At 44.5% G+C, this 12,059-nt stretch overlaps 1 pseudogene; it reads left to right on the forward strand.

The window, feature by feature from the left end:
- The first annotated feature begins 4,935 nt into the window (after window positions 1-4,935).
- On the forward strand, window positions 4,936-8,417 carry LOC115899980 (annotated as a pseudogene).
- The last annotated feature ends 3,642 nt before the right edge of the window (window positions 8,418-12,059 follow it).

Here is a 12,059-nt window from a genome sequence, read left to right on the forward strand (position 1 = left end):
CTCCATAGGCATCTAGATTGGTGCCGCTCATCCTGTGCGCTCTGTAGCAGGTGTCCCAGTGCAATTGCCCAACACCTGGAAACACACAGGGTGGGCCAGTGCGCCCTGCCCCGGAAAACCCCTTTCTGCCCGAGCCCAGGCGGTGGCAGGGCGAGCTGGCTGGGACTGACCATCTGAGGCAGCTCTCTCTTCCGGAACGTGAATTCCGGGGGCTGATTGGCGATCCCGCTGCAGATGACAAGGGGCAGGATCACGTGATCCAGTGAGACCCAGGGAGGTGCCGAAAACTGGAGATGCAGGTATGCTGGATGGGGATTTCTCACGCTCTCTTACAGTGTAGGAGCAGCGATTGACAGCACTCACCCACCTGCCATCACCAGTCACACTGGGCAGCAGGGAGCAGAGCAGGAGAGCCTAGGTGAGCACATGAAGGGTGAGGCTCCCTTCTCGGGGTTGTCTCCGCCCCGTGCCTGGTCATGGTATGAGGTTACATGCAGACAACAAGGGCCAGAATATGAACACTGGCCCGTCCCAGTCTGGGCGTGGCTCCTCTCCACAGGAAAACTCCACTACAGTGCTCAGCTTCCACCCCGGGACAGGCCAGCAGTTGCTGGAAGTCAGACACCTGCAGACCAAGACCACAGCATCAGGACCCTGTGACCTCCCAAAGGCCCGGTGGAAAGCACACGGGAAGTCTGGGCTAAGAGATAGCAAGTACACATGAACAGAAAGAAGCGGTCAAAGAAAAGGCTGACGGCAAGTTAACAAAAAGAAAAATGGTGAATGAGACCTGGTGCTGGCAATCTGGTTTAAACTACGTGCAGGAACAGTAAAGGAAATCTGGCAAATCTGCACAGTCATTCTCAAGGAGGAGAGTGGCACTGAGGCACCTCATTGAGAGTTGGATACCACAGAAGAGCTTTCTCTTGGAGAAGTGCAATCCCGTGCCGCAAAGGCACAGCAGTGAGACAGGACAGCAGCACCACCTAGTGGACACCAGTGGGCCCACTTGAGCTGACCCTTTCTGACTTGGAGCCCCAGGAGAGAATAGGACTGATGGTGCATCTCTCCCCAGGCCCTGTCTCATCCCAACACCTAGGGCACAAGAGGCTGGGGCAGGTGTCCTTACCCGCTTCATGGTGCCTCCCAGGTGGTGCCCCCCTGGGCCTTCCTTCACCACCTGGGTAAAGTGCATGGCTGCTCTCCACACAGATGTGAGCTCTGCTGCCCTCTGCCCAGGCCGACCTGGGTATGGGGAAGGGTCTGGAGAGGCAGGGGGAGACCCCTGAGATCCCTCCTCTGGGCATGATTTGTAGGAGGAGAGGAGATCACAGAGAAAAACATCTGCACAGCCTCTGTTATCTCCTTAGTGAAATGAGAGCCCCCATGACTCACACACACGATACCCTTTTTATTTGGCCTTTCCTGACTAGGAAAACTTCTAAACATGGTTTCTTAAACATTTTAGACTGTAACCAACAGACATAGATGTATTTTCTGGTGAGACTCAGTGCACACATACATATATTGACAATCATACAAATGTTTCAAGACACTGCTTATAATAAAGCTGCCCAGAAGAGGGCACTGGTGGCAAATCTAGGCCTGAGATTTTTGGTCCTTGCTGGAATATTTGGAGTATTTTAGTTGCAGACCTAGATGTGTTGGAGGTGGTGACATCCATTTGGTCAGCTATGACTGGCTTTTAAAAGATTAGCGCAGTGTAGCACAATACAAACTATCAGTGTGCATCACACGTCACAAAGGTAAGTGCTGTGCTGCGAAACATTTGTTAAATTGATAAAGATGTGAGTATCTAGAGGGTCTCCTTGTGAAATGTCTTATGACTGTGGGTAAAGATGTGAGTATCTAGGGGGTCTTCTTGTGAAATGTCTTTATGACTGTGGGAAGAATTCACAGAAGTTTGAGACACTGTTTTAGGAGCTTTCTTGAAACAACTTCAGAGAGAGAACAGCGTTTTAGGTTTTTGAAGAAAGGAAAGGTGTGGCTGGAGGTGGTGGGAGGCAGTACCAAGCCTCCCCACTCCAGGACTGTGGGGAGAGTGGCAGCCAGGTCAGCACAGCATGCAGCTTCTGGGGGTTCAGTGTTTTCTTCTCAGGAACAGGATGGGAAGAGTAGCAGAGGCAACTCCTTTTCCTCTAACGTAGAAAGAAGACTCTAGTGAGTAAGGAAAAACATGGAAATAGTCAACACCCAGTTCTTAGAAATGACACCAAAATAATTTATAGAAATAAAAACTGATAAAATGGGCTTCATGAAAATGGAGGCCTTTTGCTCTGTGAAGGATCTTATTAAGAGGATGAAAAGACACACTGCAGACCGAGTGAAAATAACCGCAACCACATATCCAACAAAGGACTTGTATCTGGAATCTATGAAGAACTCTCAAAACTCAATACATTTTTAAAAAATCCCATGAGAAATGAGACAAAAGACATGGACAGACATTTCACCAAACAAAGTAGCTGAACAGCAAATGTGCACATGTAAATATGGTCAGCACCATTGGCCATTAGAGAAATGAACATTAAAACCACAATGAGCTCTCACTATGCCAGTTAGAATGGGTAAGATAAAAAATAACACCAAGTGCTAGCAGAAATGCAAGAAAACTGAACATCTCATACATCGCCGGTGTGACTGAAAAATGGTACAGCCACTTTAGAAAAGAATTTGGCAGTTTCTTAAAAAACCAAACATGTACTTCCCATGTGACTCAGTAACTGTACTCTTTGGCATTTACCCCAAAGAATGAAAATTCAGGTTCACAAAAATCTGTACATGCATGTTCCTAAGAGCTTTATTCAGAATAGCCTCACAGTGGAAACCACCCAAATATCTTTCAATGGTGAAGGAGTCAACAAACTCTAGGATATCCATACAAGAGATTGCCACCCGGGAGTAAAAAGAAATCAACTACTGATATGGGTAACAACCTGGAGGATCATGAGAGAAGGAAGTTTGGTGGAAAAGGCCAGTCTTATAAAAGGTTACACGCTACACGGTTCCACGTACATAACATCCTCCATATGACAAAACTAGAGATGGAGAACAGAGAACAGATTTGTGGCTGCCAGGGACACAGGGGCAATGTGTGGGGATGTGACTCAAAAGAAGAATGACAAGGGAGGTGAGTTCCACTCAGTGAGGAAACAGTTCTATGGCAATGGCAGGGGTGGAGATGGTTACAAGATACTGCACGTGAGATCACCATGCATAGAACACACACACACACACACACACACACACACACACACACACACACACACACACTGCATATAAACACTGAAGGCTGCATAAGGTCCATAGTCTAACAAGGTCCGTAGTCTTAACAATAGTCAACCAATGCCAGTGCCCGGTTGGATGGTGTCCCGCTGTTCTGTGAGACGGCACTGTTAGGGGAAGCCAAGTAAGTCATCCAAGAGATGCCCTCTACTATTTTTGCAACTACCTGTGAACCCATAATTATATTTTAAAAAGTTAAGAGAACTAGCAGATAGCAACAACATGATTGATTAGAGTCAGCCCAATGCCCATTCATAGGGGACTGATCAAATAAACTATAGTCCATCCACACAATGTATGCAGCCATAAAAAATAAGGAATATATTTGCCACCTGGTGTGCACAAGTGATAAAAGCAAGATTCAGAGCACTGGAGAGAGTGCACTACCTACTGTGTGAGGAAAAAAAGGGAAATCAGAATGTAACAGAAACTCATATTTGCTTCTTTCCACAATAAAAATGGCAAGGACAAATCAGAAGCCAATGAACATGGTTCTGCCTAGGGATGACTGAGGAGCAGGTTAAGTGTAGGGAAAAGAAAGAGAGATCAGACTGTTAACTGTGTCTGTGTAGAAAAGGAAGACATAAGAAACTCCATTTTGATCTGTACCCTGAACAATTGTTTTGCCTTGAGATGCTGTTAATCTGTAACTTTAGCCCCAGCCCTGTGCTCACAGAAACGTGTGTTGTATGGAATCAAGGTTTAAGGGATCTGGGACTGTGCAGGATGTGCCTTGTTAACAATATGTTTACAGGCAGTATGCTGGGTAAAAGTCGTCACCATTCTCCATTCTCTATTAACCAGGGGCACAATGCACTGCAGAAAGCTGCAGGCACTTTTGCACAGGAAAGCTGGGTATTGTCCAAGGTTTCTCCCCACCCAGACAGCCTGAGATATGGCCTCATGGGACGTGAAAGACCTGACCATCCCCCAGCCCGACACCCGTGAAGGGTCTGTGCTGAGAAGGATTAATAAAAGAGGAAGGCCTCTTGCGATTGGGATAAGAGAAAGGCCTCTGTCTCCTGCATGCCCCTGGGAATGGAATGACTCGGTATAAAACCCGGGTGTACATTCATTCCATTCTGAGATAGGAGAAGACTGCCCTGTGGCTGGAGGTGAGATAGGCTGGTGGCAATGCTGCTGTTATTCTTTACTACACTGAGATGTCTGGGTGGAGAGATCCCTAAATCTGGCCTATGTGCTCATCCAGGCATAGTACCTTCCCTTGAACTTATTTGTGACACAGATTCCTTTGCTCACGTGTTTTCTTGTTGACCTCCTCCCCACTATCACCCTGTTCTCCTGCCACATTCCCCTTGCTGAGATAGTGAAAACAGTAATCAATAAATACTGAGGGAACTCAGGGACTGGTACCAGCACAGGTCCTCCGTATACTGAATGCCAGTCTCCTGGGCCCACTGTTCTTTCTGTATACTTTGTCTCTGTGTCTTATTTCTTTTCTGTCTCTTGTACCACCTGACGAGAAATACCCCTGTGGAGGGGCAGGCCACCCCTTCTTCTGGCACCCAGTGTGGGTGCCTTTCTCTAGGGTGAAGGTACACTAAGAATGTGAGAATTGAGGACGAGTCGACGAGAGATTCCCGAGTACGTCCACGGTCATCCTTGCAGTAAGCTTGTGCACTCGGAGGAACCCAGGGTAACAATGGGACAAACTGAAAGTAAATATGCCTCTTAGCTTCATTAAAATTCTTTTAACAAGCGGGGGAGTTAGAGCTTCTACAGAAAACCTAATTATGCTATTTCAAACGATAGAACAATTCTGCCCTTGGTTTCCAGAACAGGCAACTTTAGATCTAAAAGATTGGGAAAAAATTGGCAAAGAATTAAAACAAGCAAATAGGGAAGGTAAAATCATCCCATTTACAGTGTGGAATGATTGGACCATTATTAAAGCAACTTTAGGCCAGGTGCGGTGGCTCAAGCCTGTAATCCCAGCACTTTGGGAGGCCGAGACGGGCAGATCACGAGGTCAGGAGATCGAGACCATCCTGGCTAACACAGTGAAACCCCGTCTCTACTAGAAATACAAAAAAACTAGCCAGGCGAGGTGGCGGGCGCCTGTAGTCCCAGCTACTCGGGAGGCTGAGGCAGGAGAATGGCATAAACCTGGGAGGCGGAGCTTGCTGTGAGCTGAGATCCGGCCACTGCACTCCAGCCTGGGCGGCAGAGCGAGACTCTGTCTCAAAAAAAAAAAAAAAAAAAAAAAAAAAAAAAAGCAACTTTAGAACCATTTCAACAGAAGAAGATAGCGTTTGAGTTTCCGATGTCCCTGAAAGCTGTGTGATGGATTGTGAAGAAGAGTCAGGGACAGAGTTAAAGAAAGGAATGGAAAGTTCACATTGTAAAAATGTAGCGGACTCTGTAATGGCTTGGTCAACGAAAATGTTGACTACAATCAATTACAGGAGGTAATATATCCTGAATCATCAAAATTGGGGCAAGGAGGGCCAGAATTACTGGGGCCATCAGAGCCTAAACCACGATGGCCATCAACTCCTCCTCCTGCGGTTCAGATGCCTATGACATTACAACCTCAAATGCAGGTTAGACAACTGCAAATCCCAGGAGAATATCAAGTAGAAAAGGATAGAGTCTCTATCCTGGCAATGCCAATCCAGACACAGTATCCACAATATCATCCAGTAGAAAATAAGACCCAACTGCCAGTAGTTTATCAATACTGGCCGCCAGCCGAGTTTCAGGATGGGCCACCTCCTGAGGTTCAATATAGACCTCAAGCGGTGTGTCTGGTGCCAAACAGCACGGTACTATACGAGCAACCCAAGGCGATGGTGTTCAATCCTACAGCACCACCTAGTGGAAAAGGTAGTACACTGCATGAAATCATTGATAAAGCCACAAAACAGGGAGATCTTCAAGCATGGCAGTTCCCGGTAATTAGGGTTAGGGTTCGGGTTCAGGTTAGGGTTTAGGGTTCGGGTTCCGGTTTGGGTTTAGGGTTAGGGTTAGGGTCGGGGTAGGGTCAAGGGTAGGGTCAGGGTCAGGGTTGGGGTAGAGTCAGGGGTAGGGTTAGTGTCAGGGTCAGAGTCAGGGTCAGGGCTAGGGCTAGGGCTAGGGTTCGGGTCAGGGTCAGGGCTAGGGTTCGGGTTAGGGTCAGGGATAGGGCTAGGGCTAAGGCTAGGGCTAGGGTTCGGATTCGGGTCTGTGTCCGGGTCAGGTTCTGGTTCGGGTCCGGGTCGGGGTTGGGGTCAAGGTTAGGGTTAGGGTTTAGGTTTAGGGTTTAGGGTTAGGGGTTAGGGTTAGGGTCAGGGTCTGGGTCAGGATCCGGGTTTAGGGTTAGGGTTTGTGTTAGGTTTAGGGTTTAGGGTTAGGGTTAGGGTTAGGTTTAGGATTAGGGTTTAGAGTTAGTGGTTAGGGTTAGGGTTAGTGTTAGGGGTTAGGGTCAGGGCCTGGGTTAGGGTTAGGGTTAGGTATTCTGACCTGTAGCTGATTGCAGGAGCTTTCAGGAAAGCATCAGTGGGAAATAATATCTAAATGACAAAAGGTATGAAATGGTTGTGATGAAAGATCTGATGAGAGTTCATTCTACCACAACTGAGAAGGATATCTGATTTTTTTTTCTGTGACATACGACACTTAAAATAATAACTGGAATTATGATTCATAACTCTATACCAGCTCATAGCGTGAATAAGGAGGACGTTGACAAATTTTCAGGAATTTTATATAATTATATACAAGGTTAGGTATCTCTTTTTATTTGTATATTTTGTATGGTTTGCCTCATAAAATATTGCATCCTATTTTGCTTGCAAAACATGCCCTACTTTTCTTACATGCTTTGCATAGAGTTGTTTCTAGTTATTCTATTGTTTCTTGTTGTGTTTTTTTTTTGTTTTTTTTTTTTGTTTTGACAGAGTCTTGCTCTGTCCCCCAGGCTGGAGTGCGGTGGCATGATCTCGGCTCACTGAAAGCTCCACCTCCCGGGTTCACGCCATTCTCCTGCCTAAGTCTCCTGAGTAGCTGGTACTATAGGCCCCTGCCACTGTGCCCAGCTAATTTTTTGTATTTTTAGTGGAGACATTGTTTCACTGTGTTAGCCAGGATGGTCTGGATCTCCTGACCTCATGATCCACCCATCTTGGCCTCCCAAAGTGCTGGGATTGTAGGTATGAGCCACTGCGCCTGGCCTGTTTCTAGTAGTTTTATTTACATATATTGATTATAATTTTAATACTTTTATTTTCCAGAGAAAACTAGGATGTAGATAGTTTTAAACTGTCATATATTAACATTCTGTAGTAGATTAGAAAATGTATGAGTATACCATCTTCCAACATCAGGATGTGTTTTCTCATAGTACAATTTCTCAGTGTGGTAGGCAAAAACATGTTTATTAACAGGCCAAAATATCTAGTTTCTCTGTAAAAATAAGAAGCCAAATGTATATAAACTTGAATTACTTATGTCAAGTAATTAATGTTTTAGTATTGTATCTTATTTTTAAATGATCTAGATATTTGATGGAAATATTTTACTTAGCTTAACTTTAAGATTAAAAATTACCAAAAGTATTTTGGAAACTACTATTAGGCAGATTTACTGTAAAAAACCTTATTATTGAAATAATGTTTTTCGCTTTTCACAAGATGGCACCAAAAGCGAAGAAGGAAGCTCCTGCCCCTCCTAAAGCCAAAGCCGAAGCAAAGGCTTTAAAGGCCAAGAAGACAGTGTTGAAATGTGTCCACAGCCCCCCAAAAAAAGAAGATCTGCACCTCCCCCACCTTCCAGCGTCCCAAGACACTGCAACTCCAGTGGCAGCCCAGATATCCTGGGAAGAGCACCTCCTGGAGAAACAAGCTTGACCACCATGCTATCATCAAGTTTCCACTGACCACTGAGTCAGCCACGAAGACGATAGAAGACTACAACACGCTTGTGTTCACTGTTGATGTTAAAGCCAACAAGCACCAGATCAAACAGACTGTGAAGAAGCTCTGGGATGTGGATGTGGCCCCAGTCAACATCCTGATTTGGCCTGATGGAGAGAAGAAGGCATATGTTCGACTGGCTCCTGATTACGATGCTTTGGATGTTGCCAACAAACTTGGGATCATCTAAACTGAGTCCAGCTGGCTGATTCTAAATAGATGTATATCTTTTCACCATTAAAAAAAAGGAAATAATGTTTTTCATAAGAATAACTTAAAATCTGAAAGCTTATAGATTTGATTCTAATTATCTAGTAAATATAATATTAGCTTCTTGTAAGCACTCAAGCAGAATAGAAACTTGCTTGTTGGCCGGGTACGGTGGCTCACACCTGTAATCCCAGCACTTTGGGAGGCCGAGACGAGCAGATCATGAGGTCAGGAGATCAAGACCATCCTGGCTAACACTGTGGAACCCAGTCTCTACTAAAAATACAAAAAAAAAAAAAAAAAAAAAAAGCTGGGCATGGTGGCAGGCGACTGTAGTCCCAGTTACCTGGGAGGCTGAGGCAGGAGAATGGCGTGAACCCAGGAGGCGGAGCTTGCAGTGAGCCAAGATTGCACCACTGCACCCCAGCCTGGGTGACAGAGAGGGACTACATCTCACAGAAAAAAAAAAAAAAAAAAAAAAGGAAACTTGTTTGTTTTATATTTAATAGTGATAACTCTGAAGACATAGTTGTTTTATTACACAAAAAATATTAAATTTATCTTATTTAACTAAGTTGTATCCAAATCGCATTAACTTGAAAAACATTTGGATCGGTTCCTATATTTCTAGGAGTTTGGGGAATATTTATTTATAAATGATTTTTTTTCCCAAGCCAAGTTAGAATAGAACACTTTTAGAGGATTTTATAAATGAATTTTGCAGTGCTATTCAGAGTTAAGAAAAATCACATACACAGAACATACATTAATAGACATACAAACACAAATAGAGATCTCAAAGCTTTCATCCTGAAATTTTAGCCATGAATCAGGCATAAATATTCTGATGGTTAATTTTAGACGTCTGCTTGATTGGATTAAGAGATACTAACATAGCTGGTAAAACACAGTTTCTGGGCATAAGTGTGAGGGTGTTTCTGGAAGACACTGAGATAAGGAAGATCCACTCTGACCCAATGTGGATGGGCACTGATATGGTTTGACTGTGTCCCCACCCAGATCTCATCTTGAATTGTAGTTGCTATAATCTCTACATGTTGTGGGAGGGACCCGGTGGGGGACGATTGAATCATGGTGGTGGTTACTGCCATGCTGTTCTCATGATAGTGAGTGAGTTCTCACGATCTGATGGTTTTATGGCTTAGCACTTCTTGCTGCTGCCATGTGAAGAAAGACATCTTTGCTTCCCCTTCTGAGGTGCCTCCAGCCATGTGGAACTGTCAGCCCATTAAACCTCTTTGTTCTTGGCCGGATGCGGTGGCTCATGCCTGTAATCCCAGCACTTCGAGAGGCCGAGGCGGGCGGATCACGAGTTCAGGAGGTCAAGACCATCCTGGCGAACACGGTGAAACTCCTTCTATACTGAAAATACAAAAAAGTTAGCCGGGCGTGGTGGCAGGCATCTGTAGTCCCAGCTTCTAGGGAGGCTGAGGCAGGAGAATGGCATTAACCCGGGAAGCGGCAGAGCTTGCAGTGAGCGGAGATCACGCCACTGCACTCCAGCCTGGGCGACAGAGTGAGACTCCGTCTCAAAACAAAACAAAACAAAACAAAACAAAACAAAACAAAACAAAACAAAACAAAAAAACCCTCTTTATAAATTGCTCAGACTCAGGTACTTCTTCATAGCAGCACAAAAATGGACTAATACAGGCACCATCCAATTGCTTGAGAGCCCAGATAGAACAAAAAGGAAGAGGAAAGGTGAATTATCTCCTTGTGAAACTGAAACATCCTTCTCTTGCCTTTGACATCAGAACTTCAGGGTCTCAGTCCTTTGGCCTCAGAATGAGAGTTACACCATAGGCTTAACTGATTCTGAGTCCTTTGGATATGGACTGAGCAATGCTACCAGCTTTCCTGGTTCCCCAACTTGGAGACAGCCTATCGTGGACTTTCTCAGCCTCCATAATTATGTGAACCTTCCTCATCTGTCTATCTACATATATCCTACGGATTGTGCCTTTCTGGGGAACCCTGACTAATGTGATTACAATAATACAAAATTCACTAGTTTATATAGAAGACTTGGTTTTTGTCTTTACCCCATTTGATGTTTGTATTATAACTGTGTTTCTGGAAAATGGAACAAGTTTTTATCTTCTTCATATGAGGGCTAAAGCTTTTTTCTCACCGGTATTTTTGGAGATTTTTAAGATTTTCTTTTGACATATAATCTTATGAAGCTGAGAATTAAATTTTGTGTTTTTTTCTATTTTATTTTTCAGCCTCAGGTGTTTGCTTTTGCAGATCCTTGAGCACATTGAGAGCCTCCAAGGCATGGAGTGGGGTGCCTAAAGTTTCAGTGATTATAGGGAGTTGAGAGACTCAATTAGGAAAGGAAAGGTCTAAAGGAGGAAATTTGGAAGATCAAAATTTTCTCAAAAGGACCATTAAAGTTCTAAATAATTCTTGGTAAAGTCATGCAAACAGGAAAGGAAGTAGACAGAATCAGTTCCATATTGGTGGAACACACAGTCAGCAGAGGTTTGAGAAGGGAGAATTTAGTCAATTGAGAAGTTGCCATGAAAGGAGCAAGACCAAGATCACAGACACACCATGAAACAAAAAGCCAGGAATAACTTCCAACCCAAGAGGAGAACAGAGAGGCCTCAAAACCAAAGCTAGGATAAGAAACTTCTAGCCCAAGAGTTACCTTTCAGACAAAGAAGCCTGAGATTCCAACCCAGCTTCAGAGAGTACTCACTCAAAATGTTACTGAAACTGTAGGCTTTTTAATGACTTAGCCATGCATGCAAAAGACATTTCCTAAGGTGGCACAGAATAGGGAGCCCCCATATCCAAAGATAGCCAAGGAGTAAGAAAGACCCCTGTTGCCAGAGCCAGTGGGCAAAAGCAACAGAGAGACAAGGGTCCTTATGGGATGAGATCCTTGCAGATTTAGACTTATACAAACTCCTGAGAACTGGCAGGATGACAGCCATAAATGGGGTACCAACATTTCTACTCATTGGATTACAAGTTCTCAGGCATCCAAAATGATTAACAAAATGGAGATTTCTAGGGCTTCTGTGGGAGAGTATGGAAGGTCTTTTTGAACTTTTTAATGCTGTCAAATGAAGAATGATGATCTTCATGAATTCGGAAAGGAGAGATTTCATTATGTTTTTGTTTTTTTGAGTTGGAGTTTCACTCTTGTTGCCAAGGCTGGAGTGCAGTGGAGTGGTCTTGGCTCACTGCAGGCTGCACCTCCCAGGTTCAAGCGATTAGTCCGCCTCATCCTCCCTAGTAGCTGGGACTACAGGCATGGGCCACCATGCCCAGCTAATTTTTGTATTTTTAGTAGAGACAGGGTTTCACCATGTTGGCCAGGATGGTCTCGATCTCTTGGTCTCAGGTGATCCACCCACCTCGGCTTCCCAAAGTGCTTTGATTACAGGCATGAGCCACTGCACCCAGTGAGAGATTTATTTCCTATAAAGGGTTGCAGCCTGCAGGATAGTCCTGACAGGCTGGGAAGCATAACCTCCAGCCAGAAGTCAGAAACAGACACTTTAAGGGAGAGGTAAAGGAAATAGTAATTTATACTGAGTGGCATGGCCAAATACACATATTTAATAAGCTCTAGGAGGAATCATGCATATTTCT

The sequence above is a fragment of the Rhinopithecus roxellana genome, chromosome 10 (assembly GCF_007565055.1).
Source record: "Rhinopithecus roxellana isolate Shanxi Qingling chromosome 10, ASM756505v1, whole genome shotgun sequence".
Taxonomy (NCBI): Eukaryota; Metazoa; Chordata; class Mammalia; order Primates; family Cercopithecidae; genus Rhinopithecus; species Rhinopithecus roxellana.